The sequence below is a fragment of the Cupressus sempervirens genome, chromosome 6, assembly GCF_028749045.1.
Source record: "Cupressus sempervirens isolate cs-2001-9-10 chromosome 6, ASM2874904v1, whole genome shotgun sequence".
Classification (NCBI taxonomy): Eukaryota; Viridiplantae; Streptophyta; class Pinopsida; order Cupressales; family Cupressaceae; genus Cupressus; species Cupressus sempervirens.
The window spans coordinates 245,942,008-245,963,253 of NC_143123.1; positions in this window are offsets into that span (position 1 = coordinate 245,942,008).

Consider the following 21,246-nt stretch of genomic DNA (forward strand, 5'->3'; position numbering starts at 1 on the left):
TCTCTCCCTCTCCATGGTCTAGATATAGGGAATGATTCACCTTGATAGATGATAACCTCATCCATTTGTAGCCACTTATAGTTCCATCAATATAGGTCTATGAAATATTATCTCAAGGTGGTGGTAGACCCACCAAAGACCTAAAGATAAATATCCAAATTAATCATTGATAAGGCTACCATTGGTGATTGCTTTGGATATTTATCTTCCAGTAATTTTTTTAAAAAAAAAACATGTTGGTCAAAATATCCACCAAAGATTTGTCAAAATTGTTGTCATGGGTTTGGCATCCTGGTTGATCAAGGTCCAACATTGGTTGAACTTTCGGCCAATCTTTGGTGAAAATTTGGACCAAAGCATTAACTATGATGTCATCATTGGTTTGGCATCCTAGTAGATGCTTTGGTTGAAATTTCAACCAAACTTGGTCAAAATTTTAACCAGTGGTCTTATTAACAAGGTAGGCCATTTTTTACCAAATGCATAATTGCAATTCTGACACCTACAAGACTGGGTCAAATTTTCAATGACAAAAATAGCAACAAAGAATTTGGTCAAAAATTTGACCAATTTTTGTTGAAAAATGAGTTAAAATGTACTAGTGAAATTAGTCTAATTCATCTACATAATGGTCATAACTAAGAAGAAGAAGAAGAAACTATATTATTTATACCATTTCTCCTCACTTGAACAAATTCATTACAAGAATCCATTGTTGAGATGTGTGAATGTAGTGTCCTCTTTATTTGAAGCACAATGTGTATAGTCTACAAGTAAATAGCAGTCTATAGATTCAAAACTTCACAGACATTCGATGTCCATTGATGTAATATGTAGTGTAGAGTTGAATAAATTTTGTAACATGGATATGTAATTTTTTGAGAACAATGTTTTGATATTGAATATATTGAACATGGATATCTTATTACACCATACCATAGGTAGTGTAGAGTTGAATAAATTTTGTAACATGGATATGTAATTTTTTGAGAACAATGCTTTGATATTGAATATATTGATTGTGCCAACTTGAATAGTCATTTTTTGCATGAGCAACTAGCTAGCTATGAGGAGTGGGAATATAAAATCTCTTGGAAACTATATTTTCATAATGAATATATTGATTGGGTCAACTTGATTAGTCACCATTTGTATGAAGAACTAGCTAGCTATGAGGACTGTGAATAGTTCCATATGTCTCCAGTATTGATATATGTGCTTTCTAGAAGACAAATTTCCCAACTTGGTTTGCAAACTATATAATCTGCAAATTGACACATACATGTATATGACTATTTTCTATAGTTATAGAAGAAAGAGGGCATGGAAAATTATGCATCTATGAATGATGCATTTCTATGGGTGGTTATCAAAAGATTGAAGGCTCCTTAGAAAGAGATTCGCCTTGAAGATGCTACTTTGGTGATTCAATATGGGAGCTATTAAATTTAGTTCGATAGTTTCTTGCATTTGTGAATTGGGGGTTTTAAAAATGCCCTACATAGATTGCCAATAAATAATTTCAATTATTTAGTCTTCTAGAACTATGCTGCCATATGACAAAGGTGAACATTAGATATATATAAAAAAGGGGTTTATCCATTTCCAATTTGTTTATAATATTTATTGTAAAAGAAATGAGGTCACCAAGATGCCAGAAATAATTCTATAAAAGTTCAAGTTTTAGCTTCAATCACAAAGACCTTATTGTGATAGTAAATATTATGTATATTATCATTCTCTAGAGGGAAGTCATATCTACAAGAACCCAAATGAGATGATTACTAAGAATATAATGTAGATATAAGGAAGGTCTCAAAGAGAGATTACTGTTGGAAATATAAGAGTAATTGAGAGGGGAGGGGTGAATTAGTTACCACTAAAATAAATCCCAGATCCCTTAGATGCCAGTACAAAACATAAACTTTACTGAAAAATGTTGTAGCTCGGTAAACACACACGTACTTAGTTAATACTGATAATATGTTGTAACTCGGTAACCACTAAAATAACAACTATAACTTGACAAATGCTTAATATATAAATCCTAGGATGATGTAGTGCAGTAAGGGAGTCCCCAAAGGAGATGTCCTAGCCCTCAACTGTATAACCATGCAATGGAAACACAACAACAAGAAGCAACAATGCAAGATCTGATACCAAATCATAATAATATATTCATAAAATATAACTGATTACATGCAATTTGTCAGGCTATAAGGCCTTCCTAGTTGTAGCCAGATACAAAGCAAGTAATAGTTGTGCAAGATCCCTCAAGATCCAAACCCAAGCCCTAGCTAGTCTAGATACACACTCTGGTAGAAACTTCCAAGGAAGATCTCAACTTGAGCTCGCAAGCCCACCAAGCATTCTCCTTGTTTTCCAAGCCGCAGCTACTAGCCCTTCTCAAAATACACTCTCCCCAAGCTTTTCCTTTTCTTCACCATGGATGATTAATTCCTAAAGACTCCCCCCTCAACCCATACTTATACCAATCTAAGCCACAAGTCATCCTAGAACACAATTTAAATACAAATACATAAATTAAATGCCACAAGTCAGCCTCCTACAACAATTAAATTCCCAAAATTAATGTCTTAGTAAAATTGAAATATCTCCTAGCTCTGAATGAATTAGCACTTGATCTTTGAACCATACATAGAAATCTAGGCCCTCTTCAATCTTTGAAAATTTCATCCTTGAAGTCATTGTGGAAAATTAGTTATATAGCCTGAAATAGAAACCAAATTCCTAGACCATGCTGAGTTCCCTAGACCATGCCAAGTTCCATAGACCATGTCGAGCTCCCACAACCATGCTGAGCTCCATAAACCATGCCGAGCTCCCTGGACCATGTCAAGCTCCTTAGACCATGCCGAGCTCCATAAACCATGCCGAGCTCCCTAGACCATGTCAAGCTCCTTAGACCATGCCGAGCTCCCAAGACCATGTCGAGCTCCTAGTGTATGCTGGGCACCAATATTCACCAAGCTCTATAACCCTTAACCAAATTCCCTCTCAAACATGCAGGATTGTAAGTGAACCCAAGATGCTCCTACATAATAGGATATTATCTATGATTAACCCTATTAACTTAGTTTCATACACATGAAAGAAATAGCATGAACACAAGTGACACTAAGATTTTATAGGGAAACCCAATTTGGAAAAAACCACCAATTACAACTAGTTACTAATTTTCACTCTTCTAAAGTGAGCCCTATTAGGAGCCAACCCTGTTAAAGGTTACAAAACAAACTGTTAGGTGTGACCCTATTGGAGGATTTAATTACCTTGTTAGTAGTGGCCTTGTTAGAGGTCTATAGAAATTTCAATCTATAAATTCCACCTTGTTAGAGGATTTACAAATAGCTATTAAGCCAACTCTATTAAGAGATTTAGATCACTGCAATAATGGTTAGAGAGTGACAATGAGATAACCTAATTTTTAATGCAATTGTATTGCTGATTTTAGATATCAATTCTAGCTTGAATAATTTTTCCTTCCTAATCGAATCTATCTTTGTAGCTCCTAAATGATATTCTACTTATCCTTCGAATTGGCTTCCTCTTAACATCTTCTATTCTTCCATCCACTTTCACACATTCAATCCTCCACTTGACCTTATACTTATACCTTACACATTTTAAATTTGGCTTGAATACAACTTAGAATAATTAATATTCATCTCTTCATTTGGCTAGAACCAACAAAACTATTAAACTCAATATGTCAAAACAAGAAAATCTTTTGTTAGTTGACCCTACTTGGTAGACACTAACACTAAAAATATTTTCCTATGTTAACCAAGTGAACTTGGTTAACACTACATCTTTGTGAAATTCCTTTGGTAACTGAGTAAGCTCTATTAACATTGGTTCCATCTAACTTTCCTTTTTTACTTGAGTGATCTTGGTTAAAACTCAACCTTTGCAAACTTTTCTCCAATAACTGAGTAAACCCTGTAGACACTACCTTCTAAACTTGACAAACACTAGAATGCTTGACAGACATAGGAAAGTATCTTCATCGCTCGAGTGATTAAAAAACACTGACTGGAAAAGATATGACATTTTGTGTAACATCAAAGACAAACTCAATTAATCAATTGTTTTCAACAATCTCCCTCTTTGGAATCGATGGCAACACAATATGTCATAATACAATGAAATTTTAGAGAAAAATAATAGTAAGGATAATATCTTTAGTTTCATTTTGATTTTCATCCATGAGAACTCCCTCTATCGGTGTGAACTACCTCTGACTTCAATTTCTCCCTCTGTCAGCAAGCTCTATCTTCAAAATCTTCTTCTAATAGCAAACTCTACCTTCAATATCTTCTTTTGACAGTAAACTCTATCCTTTTGATATCAGACCAAGTTCTTCCTCTATGACATCTTCAAATAAAATTTCTATGATAAGTATAATCTCATTGTTAAGAATTTTTCATGTGATATTACATGGCATAAAAAACTCTCCCTCTTTGAAATCTTATGCCAAAGATAATATTTAGTGAATATCAATCTATGCCATGTATAAATTCATATGTAATTTTCCCTTTTAATACTGCATCAATTGACTGATCTTCAACATGCTTTGGTTGATGCATCACTAAACTTCTTTTAGTGAGTTTTAGGTGGGGGAATGACCCCTGACTTACCTCTTAGATACACAAATGCATCCTTAGGTAAAGGCTTAGTGAATATGTTTGCAATTTGTTCTTTAGTTTTCAAATATTCCAATCTTACCTCTTTATCTTGCACCAATTCTCTTAGGAAATGATGTTTTATTGCAATGTTCTTGGTCTTGGTATGCATCATAGGATTCTTTGATATATTAATTGCACTGGTGTAATCACAGAAGATAAGCACTAGATCCTTGATTTCTACTTTCATACCCACCAACAGTTGCTTGAACCAAACAACATTGGAAGAATTAACTGTTGCATCATACTCTACCTTTACTGTAGAGTAAGAAATGCAATTCTACTTCTTACTTATCCAAGACACTAGTCTTTTACCAAGAAAGAATGCTCCACCACTGGTGCTCTTCCTGGCATCAACACTTCCAATCCAATCAACATCAATGAAGGCTTTCAAATCCAAATTACCTCCTTTCTTATTTCATAATGCATAGTCTTTAGTACCCTTCAGATACCTCATGATTCTTTTGATTTCCATCATATGATTTTTTTTAGGATTTTATGAGAACCTGGCCACCATACCAACTACTAATGCAATATCAGGCCTTGTATGCACTACATATTGTAGTTTACTAATCATTGATCTATATGTGGTTTGAACTACCTCCTTGGAATCATCATTCTTTGAAAACTTATGTCTAGTAAACATAGATGTTCGAACTGGTCTTGAATCTTCCATTCCAAACTTCTTTAGTATCTCCTAGATACATTTAGATTAAGTAATGTTGATACCATCTTTCTTCTATTGAATCTACAATCCAACAAAGAATTTATCTCTCTAAACATAGACATCTCAAATTTCTTACTCATTTCTTTAAAAAAATCTTTGCACAAGCCATCATTTCTAGTAAACAATGTGTCATCCATAAATATTTTTGCCAACATAATCTTCTTGTTGAGTCCCTCTTTGATATATAGGCTACTATTATCATTTGTCCTTTGAAAACTAATCTTCATCAGATAGTTATGAAGTCTTTCATACCAAGCTCTAGGAGCTTACTTGAGACCATACAATTCTTTATACAATTTACAAACCATATCCTTTTTGCTAGGATCTACAAAGCCTTCAGGTTGTTCTATGTAAACTTTCTCTTCAAGAATTCCATTCAAGAATGTAGATTTCACATCCATTTGATAAACTTTAAATCCTTTATGTGTACCATAAGCAAGTAAAGTCCCAAAACCTTATAATCTTGTAAGAAGAGAAAAATTGTCACCATAATTAATGCCTTCTTCTTGAGAATAGCCTTTGCATAATAACCTTGCTTTGTTTATAGAAACTTCTCCATCTTCATTCAACTTATTTATGAAAACCCACTTTGTGCCAATTACATTTTTATCCTTAGGTCTAGGAATAAGAGTCCAAGTCTTATTTCTTTCTATATATTCTATCTCTTAATTAATTTCTTTAATCCAACTTTCATTATCCAAAGCATCTTTAATTGATCTAAGTTCAAATTTAGTAAACAAACATGTACCTTTCAACTTGCTCCTTGTCATTGTACCATTTGATTAACTGCAATGATCTGATCAGGTGCATGGTGCCTGTTGACATATGCAAGTACTTTGGATTTATAACTAGTTCCACTTACCTTGCTAGGATCTTTTGCATCATGCTCAGGTCCCACTATTTGTGACTCAAGTCCTTCAAAATCAATTTTCTTTGGCTATAACTTGGTAGCCTCTGACTACAACTTAAGTCCTTCAGACTATGACTCAGGTTGCACTGGATGCAACTCGGGTGCTTCTGGATATTTTGGGGACTCAGGAGGTGAAGTCTAAAAACTTCTAATTAGATTTGGCAATATATTAGGTTAAAAAAAAAATAAGCTTTTTGTAATCCTCAAGTTCTTTGCTACTCTCTTCTTCACTCCTTTATGCAAACTCACCAATTCTTACATGTACACTTTCTATAATCTTATGAGTAGACAAATTCAAACATTTATATACTTTAATTATGTTGGAGTATCCTAGGAATATGCCTTCATCACCTTTGACATCAAATTTACCTTTTCTAGTCTCTTTTAGAATATAACATTTGCTACCAAATACTTTCAAGTAACTTACATTAGGTTTGTAGCCATACCATAGTTCATAAGGAGTTTGATTTGAGTCTTTCTTCAGTTTTACTCTTTTCAAGGTATGCACTACAATATTGATTACTTCCTTCCAGTATTTGATTGTAACATTCTTTTCTATCATCAAATTTCTTGCACAATCCATGATGGATCTGCTCCTTCTTTTAGCTATATCATTTTGTATTGGTGTACCAGGGGTTGATACTTGTCTTTTGATTCCTCTTTGACTACAAAATTTGTTGAACTCATAGAAATGAATTCACCTCCTCTACCAAACCTTAAACAATTTAGCTTCTTTCTAGTTTCCTTCTCTACTCTTTCTAGATACCACTTAAACATTTGAAAGGCTTCAGACTTATCTTTTAGATACATCATAGTCATCATTCTAGAATAATCATCAACAAAAAGAATAAATTACTTGTCTCCACTATAGCTTTTGATTCTAATAGGTTCACATAAGTAAGTATGAACCAACTCCAAGACATCTTCAGAATGATAGTTATTGCTTTTGAAACTTGTCTTGCCCATCTTATCAATTTAACAATTTTTGCATAGGCCCATATCAGGTTTCCTCAAGCTAGGAATACCTCTCACTCTTTTTTTTTTCTTATCTTGATCAAATTATCAATGATCACATGACATAACCTTTTATGCCATAATCAACTTTCTTCTACTTGAGCAATGAAGCATGAGCTTTCACTAAGATCTAGGTAGAATAAGTTACCTTTTGTTTGGTTACTAGACCCAACTAGATTTCCTTTTCCATCCAACAACTTGGCCTTCCTATTGCTGAATTCTACCTTGAATCCAATGTTATTTAATTGTGCCACACTTAGTAGATTATGCTTTAGTCCTTTTGAGATCTGATTGAAAAGATCATCATTGAAAGATATTATTGAAAGAGGGAGATTGTTGAAGATGACTATGTGTTTCAATCATTTCTTTGTCACCAATGTCAAACATACTATTTTATGGCAAGACAACTTCTTATAAGATTCAAGTCCTATCACTTAGTTGATTGATGAAGATGATTTGACCAATAAGATGTAACAAAAGTACCTAGAGGAAAGGTTGAGTTATGATTATGTAATAAAGTACAAGAATTAGTTAAGACAATGATGACATGATGTATTGATAATCTACTTAAGGTTACAAATGTTGGCTATACTTAAAATGTTTAGAAGAATAAGTTAAACAAAGTTTGTCTACCAAACTTATCTAAGTGGATAGTAGGTGCCGAGAAAAGACAATGCAAGCCAAGAAGAAAGTTAGTTGGAGCTGAGTAAAAGAAAATTCTAGTGGATGATGAGCAAGATAGTTGATGCCAAGTAAACTTTAGTTGATGTCAAGTAAAGTTTAGTTAATGCCAAACATTAGTAAACTTTAGTTGATGCCGAGTGATTTTATAGTGGATGTCGAGAAATACAGTATGTGCCAAGTGTAATACCCCAAAATTGGCTCATTGCCATTATACCAATTCTAGTCTATTTCTGATCAATCCTACAACCTATTCTAATAGGCAATTCTTATTTTGCTACTCGCTACTAGACTTAATTGTCAGATGTAGAAAACCCTAATCTGCATTTATCATACTCATAATCTAATCCCTATAGTATGCACTCATATTAGTCACATTGAAACCTGTTGATTAATATTTAATTTAATTATTAAGTATTATAATTTAATTAAATTAAATTATACCTTAAGGCTAATGTACTAAGGAATTGAATTTATTTAATTTAATAAATATGCTTATTTTGATTAATTAAACAAAGTTATTTAATTAAATAGGAAGCCATCCCTAATTAATTAAATGAAATTATTTAATTAAATGGAAAAGACATTTATGAGCTCACATCTCACTTATTAAATTAAATAATCTCTTCAAAATTCTCTCTTCAGTTCTAAATGGAAACTTTGAGCGAACTCTCTCTTGAATTGGAAACAATCTAGTTAACTTGCTCTCACACTTATGACAAGTTCAATTAACTGCTCATCACACTCAGAACAGAAACAATCTACTTCACCTATACAAGGAAGTTTCCATCTTAACTGAATCTTTGCTTCAATCTTGACCGTCGATCTTTGATTCAATTCTATTTAAAGAACTCCTAATTCCTCATTATAGAGGTTGAATTTTTACACTATCGAATCTCTGCTGAATTACTCACTCACTTTGTTCAAGCTTTCATTGCATTCTAGCTTTCTTTAATATCATCTATATTAATACTATGCATACATGTAGATTAAATGTTATTTTCTAATTTATAGATTAAACTACATATTCAGATAGATTAAACTGCATTTCATCTTAACTGCATTTAAATCCTTCATTCTTAGAGGGTATGGTTGCCTATACCTAAAATATGAGGACATTAATTAGGTAAAATCCTTCTAGATAGAAGGAGACAGGTCACTCTATCAGACCTCTTGGATAAGCAACTCAATATCTATTCCAGGATGATTCTGCAGGTAATGACTATGTCGAAGTGTCTGTGAGGTTCAGAGGCCTACAATTCATAGGTACATTTTTGGCGCCCATTGTGGGGCTCAAGAAAATCAATTTCCCAGGGCTTCTCTACATATTTTTATCAAGTTTTAAGCTCTTTGTCCGTATAGTCCATACAGATTCAAAGATCTTCAAAGATCTTCGCATGAGATAATCCTTTTCACATGAGGATTCTAGATCTTTATGCTAGGATTCTTTTCGGGTCGCACGAGAAAGTGCCTGAGCGTGAGAAACTTTGCATGGTACCTTATTTCTTAGTGCAGGCCATAAAAATATTTTGCACGGCTCTACTAGAGATTTCATGTGAGATCTTGTAACATCAGCTTCTGTTTCAAGCATTTTCACTTTGCAAGTTACTTAATTTCCTTAACATACTTTTTTTCTTTTAGAATCCATTTTGTGTTGTTTCTCTGATCTTTTGCAACTTAACTATTATCTACAAGATGATTTGTCAAAGATTCCTATATACAACCCACTCAAACATGGACTAACTATTTTCTTGCAGGATGATTGTTGAAGACACGTTTGACAAAGACTCTTTTAAAACCCACAAAACAATGTGTCTGCTTTTCTTGTTTTTCAAACTAGTCTAATTAGGGGCTTGTGAACTTCCTAGGGTGCAAGATGGAAGAATAGGGGATTATGCTCTTCACCACTTGGAAGTCATGACTAAGGGTGAATCAAAAACCTAGACGCTTTCGAAAGAAGATATTTCGAAGAAGGCAAGCAACTTAGTGGTTCTCTAGTACGAGTCATTTTCTATGAAGGGATGATGATTTCCTTTTAGAGAATCAAAATCTTGAGGAAGGATAAGTCTAGATTGATTAAGCTAAGTGGGTAATCAATCTATTATTTACATGTTTGGGCGAGAAAATAAGGTAGAGGATTATGCTCTTTCCCCTTGAGGGAAATAAAAAACTTTGACCCTTAAATCTAGACCACCAGTTCATGTCAATCCTTTAGAGGGCCTGCCGGAGTCATCCAACCTCCAGGAATGACCCAAGTGAGCATACTCCTTTCACTGAAGATTCCAACTCACTATAATCAAGATTCTTTGTAGAGCAAAAAACTCCAAAGTTGGATTAATTTCTTCCCCTTGATTCTTGATATCACATATCAAGGGGAAGCTCTATCTATGCACTGGTCAGCGTCGACCCCTGGCTTGCTAAGAAAGTAATGTGCACTTTCAGATGCTAGTGTGGGCTATTGGTCTCAAATATTCTTATGGAGCCATCAAGAATTAATACAAATAGAAGCCAATTAAAAACCTCTTAGTTAGAAGCCATCTAGTTCACCTCTGAAAGGAGGCATAATCTTTGTGCAAGGAGGGGGAAGAATCTCTGCTATAGAACTCACCATAGGCATGCTACTAGATGTTTGAAGGTGGTATAAACATTTTCCCCCTACCACAAGGGTGCTCTTTCAGCGTATACTATTGAGTCTTTTGAATATACCAAAAACAAGGGTGCCCTCTAGGGGGTGACACAACTCTGTGAGGTACACACATTCACATAAGATGTGGGACAAAGGTTTTTCCTTCTCTACCAATTTTTTCTTTTAGGGATAAAAGCGTGTTTTTTCTCAAGTCATAAACAAGTCCAAAACTATCTACAACAAACAATGGCCAAGACTCCTCTATCCTGTTGAGTTGCTTTGCCCTCAGCAGGACTATTTTTAACTACTACTTGCTTCCCATTGTCTTGTTCAAACACATTGTCTTCATTGAATCTTGAAACATTGTCCAAACATCTTACTAGATCAACCTTGCAATCTGCATGTTATCTGTCAAAACTTACCAACAATCTATTTGGAATAGTCTGAAATTGTCAAAATCTCTTCAAAAATCCAATGTTGTTGTTAATTTGGTCTTGATTTTTGCATAGACTTGTACTTTCTTGCGCAAGAATTCATCTTTTCACACGAGCCAGTTCAACTCTTCGCACAAGATCTTGCATATATTTGCATGAGATCTTGCCCCTATCCTACTACCCTATCATTTCTTTCACACGATACAAAAAAATTCTTCCCACAAAATTAAATTTCTGTCATGAGTCTTCGCACAACCTAGTGAACTTCCTTGCACGGTATGCAGAGAATCTTCACGCAAAATCCTACTCTAAAACTACCAAATTAGTCAATTTGACCAATTTGTGATGTCCTTTTTTGTCTGAAAATAGTCCTGAATAGTGGCACTTTGCTTAGCTGAAGACTTGTGTCTCATACTTTGACTGGTCTCATCTCTTAAGTTATCTTTTGTCTTCATCTCTTAATGCTTGTCATACTTTATGTCACGTTGGTCATAGTCTCTGGCTATTCTAGCCTTTAAATCAGACCATTTGTGCCTTGGTGGACAACATTCTTGCTATTATCTTGTCATTTTTGAGACTCAGTCTTAGTGTAGTCCTTGTCCAGGTTCTAGCTTATTGTCCTTGTCTATGACTATCGCAACTAGAAGCAACAACGTGTTTTATCCTCTTAGACTTAGGCAAGGTCATGCTAGGGGTTGTAATCATGATAGAGGTCACTTACCTTTCATTACACAATCTGTATCTAGTTCAGCTAGTGAGGCATCTTAATGATCTCCCTCACCTGCCAGGTCACCTCGAATTAGGAATCCTTTGTACCAAGAGGACATTGAGACAGGTAGAGGTCTTGTATTGCCAAAAATGATGTCTAATTCCTTTTATAGAGGACCTTTTGAAACACAACACACTAAAACTGAACACATTCCTATAATGACTAATCATGAACCTGAACATGGTAGTCATAGTAGACATCAAGAACCACCAAGGAACGACAAAGAGAAAGAGAAAGACCATGACACTGATGAGGAACAAGAAGAAGTAGATATACTTCCTAAACACAGAGCAAAATGTCAAAGAGAAATTTTTTTTCAAAAGGTCATGGGAATCCTACTCAACAAAGAGAAAGAAAAGTACCTCAAACTTGCCCAAGAGGGTGCAAAGTTACCCTCTCATTTCAATGTGGAAACCATTATCATGCCTGAAGAAGAAATTGAGACTTCTAAACTCCAAAAACAATTGAAAATCATGCAAGACCAATTGGCTCAGATGATGCATGAGAAAGAGAAACCCACAAAGACATACACATTAGATGCTCTTTGTCCATTTCCATTTGACAAAAGCATAAACATGCCACCTTTCCCATGAGGCATAGAGCTACCCAAATATGACAAGTACTTTGGTACTACTAATCCCCAAGATCACTTGCTGGAATTTGGTGCTTTGTCTATGGAGTTTATACATGATCAAACCTACCTCATGCATTTATTCCCTAGAAGCCTAGGTGGTCAGGCTTTGGAGTGGTTCTCACATTTACCTCCTGGTATCAAGATGTTTGACAAAATTGCCAATGTATTTGTGTAACAATATTCTCATAACATACAACACCCTACCAATATTTGAGATCTATGCAACCTTAAACAAAAAGTTGGAGAACCTTTTCTCACATTCCTCCAATGGTGGAGACAACTGTACACTAAGTATTCCCACAAAATTTCAAAAATGGAGAAGCTTGACATTTTCACTGATAACCTCCTACTTGCTTTCAGATATAGAGTCCAACTTGAAGGTCCACGTACCTTTGAAGACATGATCACACAGGCTATCTGCATCAAGGAATTTATGGTCAAGAAAGGTGAACTCACTCTTTAGAGGGACATAAAACAAGGTTCCACTTCCAATAGGGACAAAACCAAACATGTCAACAAGAACCGAGAAATTGCCCATGATGGATTTGTTGACAATGTCACACCCAAACTTGCTAAAGTGGTATTTAATCTCACTTAAAGCCTCAAAGTAGCCAAAAATGTTGAGAAACCTCCCCTTGACAACAAAACATCCAGGGACAAACCAAGAAACTCATGGACAACATGCCCCAAGTGAGAGTATACACCCTTGGGAGAACCTTTGGATGTGGTTTACAAAACATTGCTACAACATAAGCTTATTTCACCAATGGATAACCCTCATCCCTATGATCCACAACCACGTCCACCATGGTGGAATGAGACCTCATTCTATGAGTATCACCAAAACAAGGGACACAAAACTAGCAACTATATAAATTTGCGCCATAAAGTCCAGGACATGATTGATGCTAGTGATCTTGTGGTAGATGGACATAACAAAAACTCAGATCACAAGGCATTCAAAGAACCTTTCCCATCTTATGAAAAAGGAGAGACTTCGAAACCACAACCCTATAACAAGGTCAACTATACATATTCCAATGATGAAAATGTCATTCACATGGTTGAACTTGTGGATTTTGAATATTGTGACGTTATTACTATTAAGGGAAAACAAGATAACAAAAAACCCAAGAAACCTTTTGTCTTGAGGGGCCCTACTCTCAATGCAATGGATAATACACCCTTGCAACATTATGCTAATGCTATCACTCGTTCTCACACCAAGTTGGTGCTCAAAGGCCCTACGCCTCCTACTTCAGATCTTGAACAACACAAAGACAAAGCCCTTGCTGGACAATCTGGCAAAGGTGCAAAACCCACAACAAACTTGACAGAAGCCAGTTATAGTGTTCTCGATCAATTGAAATGAACTAATGCTCAAATTTCCATCTTTGAGCTACTTAAAATCTTGCCTGCTCACATGAAAATTCTAGACAAAGCCCTCGCTGAGGCAAATGTTCCTCAAGATCTTGATCTTGAGCAATTCCAATCCATGGTAGGTCACCTAACCTCGCCTTATCTTATGACCTTTTTCGAGGAGGATGATAACTCGCTGAGTCACCCACACAATCAACCTCTACACATCGAGGTTATGATCCATCAGACACGTGTTCGTTGAGTACTCATTGATAACAACACTGGCCTACATATTCTCTCTACTACTCTTCTTAGACAATTGAATTATTCTGAGGACTCTATTGATCCTCAACGTAAGATCACTATCAAAGTATATGACGAAGTGGAATGAAAGTCTCTAGGTCTTGTGGTTTTACCCATTTGTGTCGGTCCTATAGAAAGGGATGTCACCTGTCAGGTGCTTGACATTCCCTTGGCTTACAACATTCTGTTAGGACGGTCATGGATACATGAGATGTGTGTTGTACCATCCACATACCACCAATGCATCAAGTTCCCATTTCATGGCTCTGAAGTTACTATTCCTGCCACTACTAGCTATACCTGCAATATTTTCAAGGCTACTAAAACTTTTGTCCCTGCTAATTGTGAATCCACTCATTATCATGACAATAAGCTGAAACAAATCAAACAATCATTCAAATTGAAGAAATTGGCATGGGAGAGTACCACATTGAACCAGTGCTCTCATTAACATCTCTCCCAAAGTGTCCTCAACATTGTGGGAGACCTTCAGAGGCAAAGAAGCCATTTGTGCTGACACCTTAGACCAAGTATAATGGCACTTTTGTCAAGGCTACAATGCCCTTAGAAGATGAAAGTGAAAATAGAGCCATTATAGCATGGCTTTATAGAGAAGAGGCTCTAGTGGACCTAATAGAGCAAGCTCATGAAATCACTCTTGAGAAATATGGGCCTAGTCTTAGGCTTATGAAGCGTTTTGGTTACAAGGGAGCTGGCCCTATTGGGTGCAATAACAATGGCCTAATTGGTCCTATCAAAGCAAGAGCTTGAAGCAACCGTGATACAATTGGCCTAGGATTTAAAAAGGTTCATTTTCATTTGGGACCAAATAAATTCATACCAACACCTAAGAGTTCATTTAAAAATGAGTCACAAGCTGAGTCAGATACTCAAGAGGAAGAATCTAATGATGAGGATTCCTATCCTAATCCTATCCCTTATGATCTCGCTAAATTCTTTGCTGAGCCAGATGACTTTGTGCCACATGTTAGAACTATGGATGATACTAGTGACTCTTCTAAGGACAATATTGACCAACTCAAATATAATTTAGAATAGGGAGAATCTAGTTAGTCATTCTGTATTGAGCATTTGTGTAAGAACCCAGAGGATGAAGGTGACTATGTCCCTATCACTGTTGGGGAGTTCTATAATCTCTCGCCATGTAGTACTGATTCTAAGGAATATGAGTTTGACTCCCTTTTTGAAGTGACTACTAATAAAGACATTAACCAAGTGCATATCTATGAAAACCAAATCGAAGTGGGTGAAATGTCTAGGGTTAGGTCACATGGGTTGGATCCAACTAGTGTCCTAGAGTCATCAATTACGGACATTTATACTCTAAGGTGTTTGAACACACTTGTGGACAAGGTCACCGTAGGTCTTGAATTGCTGGTCCAAGCACTTAATGACTATACTGTGAATGCAATTGAACTAGCCACTACTCTCTCACTCACACATCCCGAGCTTATAGACTGGAACCCCAATGCATCTATCAAAGTCCCCACATTCTACAATGACTGTGCTCTCTCCTGTTACCTAAATGCTATTGAACCTGTAACGTCTTCCACTAATGAGTAGAGTGTCAACATGACTAAGGCTAACATCAAATATCTCAGTCATACAATGAAAAAGAAAAAATGCAAAAGGTCTGATGGTGAAAACCACATTATGGCAGTATTGGAACCCAAAAAAGTAAAAAAAAAGATGTATCTAAGGGTGGAAACCTCTTTGAGGTGCCTATGGATGAGATATTTGATGTACTCCCCAGTCACTTTTAGGAGAGATCATCAGTCTTGATAGAGCCAACTCAACCAATTAACCTAGGCACAAAAGAACATCCTCATATGATACATCTGGCACAGTCACTGTCACCTAAAGAGAAGGAAGAATTCATTGCCTTTTTCAAAGAAAAGAAAATAAATTTTTCTTGGACATAGTCTGACATGCCAGGACTGGATCTCAATCTTATCATGCATTACTTGTCCATAGCACTAGGCATCAAACCAATTAAATAGAAGCTTCAAAAAATGCATCCTCACGTTGCATTTCTCATCAAAGCAAAATTGGAGAAACTCCTAAAAGCTAGTTTCATCCATGCAATTGATTATGTTGAATGGATATCCAATATTGTTCTAGTTTCCAAGCATGATAAATCTATAAGGGTTTGTACAGACTTCCGTGATCTTAACTTGGCATTTCCTAAAGACAATTTTCCACTCCCTAATATTGATATGATCATGGACATGACAACTGGCTATGAGATGTACTCACTTATGGATGGTTTTTCTGGATACAATTAGATTAAAATTGTGTCAAAAGACCAGGAGAAAATGGCTTTCACATGTGCATGGGGAACCTTTTGTTGGAATGTGATGCCATTTGGTTTGAAGAATGCTAGTGCTATGTATTAGCGAGCTGTTACTACAATTTTCCATGACATGATGCATAGAACCATGGAGGACTACATTGATGATACCTTGGTCAAAAGTGCTAAATGCAATACTCATCTACAAGATTTGGGTCCCGTCTTAGATCACATGGAAAAATTCAGTCTTTGACTCAATCCTAAGAAATGTGCATTTGGTGTCAGATTAGGGAAGTTGCTAGGATACATTGTTTCTACAAAAGGAATTGAGGTAGATTTGGAGAAAGTACAAGCAATAATGGACATGCCACCACCTCGAAACATTAGCCAGATGAGAGGACTACAGGGAAGGCTCCAATCTATTCGTAGGTTTATCTCACAATTAGTAGATATATCACAACCCTTCACAAAGACCTTACATAAGGGTGTAAAATTTAATTTGAGCCAGGATTGTGAGCAAAGCTTAACACAGATCAAACAATATCTTGTCAATCTGCCAATCATGATGCCTCCTATTCATGGGAAGCCTTTGCTTTTACACATTTCAACCACTAAAATGTCTCTGGGAATCTTACTGGCTTAGGAAGAAAATGACAACAAAGTAAGGGCTATTTATTACTTGAGCCAGACACTGGTCTCTTATGAGAAAAACTATAGCATTATTGAGAAAGCTTGCTTGGCAGTTGTCTTTGCTTTCCAGAAGTTGAGACAGTACTTGCTTGCCCACACTACGAGGCTCATGGCTAAAATATACCCATTAAAGTACTTACTCAATAAGGCAACTCTCATAGGAAGATTGGTTAAAAGGGTTATGATACTCAGTGGGTTTGACATCCAATACATTGAATGCAAGGCTATCAAGGGACAGGCAATTGTAGATCAACTAGCCAATTCACCCATACAAAGTCTTCTGCCGATGAACATTGATTTCTCAAATGAGTCGATTCTGACACTCACACACCACACATGGGTTATGTTCTTTGATGAATCCTTCACACAACAAGGATCAAGTGCTAGATTAATCTTTATTACACCACAAAGATACTCATTGCCCAAAGCGTAGAAGATTCTATTTCCTTGTACAAACAACATTGTTGAATATGAGGCTTTGATCAATGGCATGAAAATTGTAGCTGAATGGAGAGTGGATCAGTTAGATATCTTTGGTGACTCTCAGCTTTTCATCAACCAAGTTAATGATGTGTACCAAAAAAAGGATGAGAAACTAATTCCTTACAAGCACGTGGTTGATGACTTAAAGAAGTATTTTGCACACATCACCTTCCAACAAGTTCCACGAGTAGATAATAAAGCGACTGATGCCATGGCCACCCTAGCCTCCCTACTACAAATGCCTAAAAAATGATCTTCGACATGAGTTCTTGGTGGAAGCGTTACACTACCCAGCCTATGACACCCCTAATTCTAAGATGATTTGTTCAGTTATAGGACAAGAATAATCTCACTACCATCACATTTATTTCTACCTTCGTAATCAAACCATTTTGAAAGGTCTGACTTGGAATGAGAAATGTTACCTAATCTGTAATGCTTCATATTATGTCATTATTGCTGATGATATATATAGGAGAGGTCTCAACAGAACACTCCTTAGGTGTTTAGAACTCGAAGAGTCCAAACGCGCACTAATTGATGTTCATGAGGGCATTTGTGGAGCTCATTCCAATGGCCTGACACTAGCTCGCAAACTCCTTTGTGCTAGTTAATACTGGCCCAAAATGGAACAAGAAGCTATCACGTATGCTAGGTCCTACAAGATGTGTCAACTACATGGGAATCTAATTCATGCTGCAGCCAGAGAGCTGATTCCTTCTACTACAACATGGCCATTTCAACAATGGGCCTTCGACTTGGTGGGACAGATCCACCCAACCTCCTCTAATGGACATAAGTTCATTATCACGGCTACAGATCATTTCACAAAGTGGGTAGAGGTAGTACCTCTCATAGTTGTTGATGGCAAAATTGTAGCACTTTTCATCACAAACTACATTATCTGTAGATATGGTGTGCCGTTCTTAATCTTTACTGGTAATGGAGGACAATTCAAGAATAAAGACCTCGAGGAACTATGCAAGAAATTCAAAATCACACAACATTGGTCTTCCATTCATTATCCCTAGGGTAATGGCTAGGCTAAGGCATCCAATAAGGTGATCCTCAAAATTCTTCATCGCATAGTTAGCAAATTGGGGAGAGACTAGCATCTCCAGATCAATCTAGCCCTGTGGGCATATAGGACAAGCATTAGGACTCCAACAGGCACAACTCCCTTTGCTTTGGTATATGGAGCAGATGCTGTGCTTCCAATAGAGGTCGAGATTCCTACCTTGAGAATCTCTATGAAGGGCCTTATCACTGATGATGACTACAGGATAGCTCAGCTTCAAGAGCTTGTGTTACTGGATGAACGTCAACAAGTGGCATGTGATCATCTACGAGCATATCAATAATGAATGGCAAGAAGCTACAATTGAAGGGACAAGCCATGTGACTTCTAGCTGGGTGATCTCGTCCTAAGAGAGAACCCTAAGAATCAACAACAATGAGTACAAAAAGGAAAGTTTGAACCAAACTAGCTCGGTCCCTACATCATTACTGTAGTATATGGATCTAGTGCCTATCAATTTCCTATAACCAAAGGAGAAGTGCTTAAAGAACCTGTCAACACTCTCCACCTGAAGCAGTTTTACAGTTGATCTAATATCAGTAAGCTCTTTGTACATATCTATATGTCCTGAAAAAATCCTAAAAATTAGAAAAAATACTAAAAAAAATTGTTACCCTGGTGAAAACCTAGCAATAGGCACCTTGGTAACACCAAAAAAAAAGTGAAAAGCCAAAAACTACAAAAAAATTCAAAAAGAGAAAAATAAAAAAATAAAAATAAAAACAAAAAAAAGTTCCATTGATGAAAACTTGGAAACAGGCATCATGGTAGCAAAAAAAAGAAAAATCCTTCCAAGAAGGTGAAAACCTGGTAAATAGGCGCCTCTTGTTCCCAATGCTCCATCTTGTAGCGCATCTTCTAGCTATTCTGTATAGTCACTTTCATGCTTTCTCTTTCTTGCTTTTCCTAATTTCTGCTCATGTATCCATGGATTGAGTCTTGTTACAACTCGAGGGCATTTCCCTTCAGTTTCACTATTTTTTGAGATTCTCCTCATAGAATCTCCCTTGCAATAGTCACCAGTGATCCTCACTGTATTTGCCTACTGTCGCTAGTGTCACTATTTTTTGAGATTCTCCTCATAGAATCTCCCTCACAACAGTCACCAGTGGTCCTTACTACATTTTTCTATTGTCGCTAGTGTCACTATTTTTTGAGATTCTCCTCATAGAATCTCCCTCATGACAGTCACCAGTGATCCTCACTACATCTGCTTACTATCGCTAGTGTCACTATTTTTAAGATTCTCCTCATAGAATCTCCCTTGTGATAGTCACTAGTGATCCTCACCGTGTCTGCCTATTGTGGCTAGTGTCACTATTTTTTGAGATTCTTCTCATAGAATCTCCCTTGCGATAGTCACTGGTGATCCTCACCGTGTCTGCCTACTATCACTAGTGTCACTATTTTTGAGATTCTCCTCAAAGAATCTCCCTCGCAATAGTCACCAGTTGTTTCAATTGTGTTTGCCTACTATTGCTTGGGTCATGTCTTCAGATTCCTTTATGGAAGATCTCTCTTGCGTCAGTCACCAGTCATCCTGGCTGTGTTTATCTACTATCGCTCAGTCCTTCTTAGGTTCTCCATCATGAAGATTCCTTGTTGACCTCAGTCACCAATCATTCTAACTGTGTCATCCTACTATTGTCACCCTACTAAAGAGATTTCTTTCAAACATGTTCTGGACATTGACACCTAACATCAATCCCAAAAACATTGAACTCAAAAATGATATACTTGTTTGGATATGCTAAGCATTTTCTTTGTTTGCTTTATTTTGCTTTATCATATCTCCTTGAGCAACTTGATGATGTCATCTTCAACTAGAGAAGTAATGACTGGGGGCATGATCTTTTCTTTTCTTTCTATCTATGGTTTAGTTCCAATAAGTTGATATATTCCTATAAAAGGGGTGTCCACTATAAGAGCCTCCATCTCGTAGTGGATGGCCATGTGTACCTCGACTCCTTTTATATAAATACGTCAATAACGTTGGTTCTTCCCCTTGTTTGTTGGAGTGAACTCTTCATGCTATAGTAAATACTGATACTCGTCCTGGTAAGTGAATGTATGGGTCACTGCGAGTATATCTAGCATACTTCTATCTTAGGTTACGAATGAAAGGGTCATTGCAAACAAAATAAATACTAATTACTTAGCATAAGATGGATCTCCTATGTGTTTGGTGTGTCTATCATGCAACCAACATTCTGGTCATCCTAGAATTTATGCTTTGATGCTTATGTTAACTTGCTATATTAAAAGGGAAAAATGTTCTGGTCATTCTAGCTTCTTATGCCTCGAATGCTTACATTTAATCCTGAAAAACTTATAACATATGTTATATTCATATTCCCATGATTGCAATGTCAGTGGGAATTGTATAACATACAAGCTTTGTTCTATGTCCAGTGATGATAAACAGTTAAGGCTTGGTAACCAAACCTAGGGTTGCATTTAACATTAGTCTTTCATTACATACTTCACTGGCATACACACACAATTTGGTTGTGATTCTATT